At 59.7% G+C, this 987-nt stretch overlaps 1 protein-coding gene across 1 annotated transcript in view; it reads left to right on the top strand.

Moving 5' to 3' along the window:
* The first annotated feature begins 697 nt into the window (after positions 1–697).
* The window catches only part of VDR (vitamin D (1,25- dihydroxyvitamin D3) receptor), a 13759-nt gene continuing 13469 nt past the window's right edge, over positions 698–987 (top strand). Inside the window, exon 1 of the mRNA XM_017741202.1 lies at positions 698–795. The gene's annotated coding sequence lies outside the window, so the exon portion shown is untranslated. The remainder of the gene's footprint in view (positions 796–987) is intronic.

The following is a 987-nucleotide window of genomic DNA, read 5'->3' as shown; positions in this document are numbered from 1 at the left end:
GGGGAAGGGGCGCGGCCGCGGGGTCCCCCCAGGAGGCCCCCGCCGGCAGGAGGGGCACGGGGAGGAGGGCGTGGAGGCTCCCCGGTGCTCCCGGTGCTTCCTGGTTTGGGCTCGCGGTGCTCCCGTTCTGGTTTGGGTTTTTTTCCCGTGTGAGTTTGAACCCCCCGGTGCCCTGGGAGCGCTTGGGGGTCCCCGGTGAGACCCCCTCACCTCCGTGTCCCCCCTCAGCTGGAGGCTCTTGGGGCTTTCCCTGCGAAAATTAGGATCCCCCTTAGGGTTGGGGGTGTCCCGGTCCCTCTCAGCCTCTCTGGGGGTGGCTCCTGGTTTTGGGGTGGTCATGGACTACCCAGTCTCAGCCCTGACTACCCCCAGAAATTTGAGTTCACCCCGGAGTTTTGGGGTGCTCCGGGGCGTCCCCACATCCCGGAAAGGCACCGCTGTCCCTCCCCGCTCTCTGGGGTTCCCCCTTTCTGGGGGGGACTTCGAAACCGGAGAATTTCTGGGGGCTTTGGGGGTGTTCATGAGATTTTAGGCTCTCTTGTAATGTTATTTTGGGGTTCCTGGGTGCTGTCGGGGGTATTGATGTGATTTTAGGGTTTCCTGGAAGGTGATTTTAGGGTTTCTGTCTGCTCTCTTGATTCAGCGTCCGACTCAAACCCACGTTCAAGGTCCCAAAGCGGGGTTTTTCGGGGGCTGAGCCCCCGGCACGGCATTAATCCCCCTCCTTTTTAATTCCCCAGAGCCTTCCTATATTTTGGAGCCATCCCGAGCCGTGCCAGGACCAGGAAAATAAAGGTACGGGGGGGATTTTCTGCACCACAATTGGGGGATCCTCCCCGTGGCACTCTAAACGTTTTTGGGGTGGTTTGGGGCCGGCAGAGGCGGCTGAGCCGCTCCTTCCTCTCGTTTTCAAGGCTGGAGCTTTGAGAAAAGTTGGGTTTTTTTTTTTTTTTTTCGGGAAGAGGGTTTTGGGGGGAGCGGCGGTTT

This window comes from Corvus brachyrhynchos, unplaced genomic scaffold (assembly GCF_000691975.1).
Source record: "Corvus brachyrhynchos isolate BGI_N302 unplaced genomic scaffold, ASM69197v1 scaffold318, whole genome shotgun sequence".
NCBI lineage: Eukaryota > Metazoa > Chordata > Aves > Passeriformes > Corvidae > Corvus > Corvus brachyrhynchos.
The sequence above is the reverse complement of the archived record's forward strand: the minus strand, read 5'-3'. Positions and strand labels throughout refer to the sequence as shown.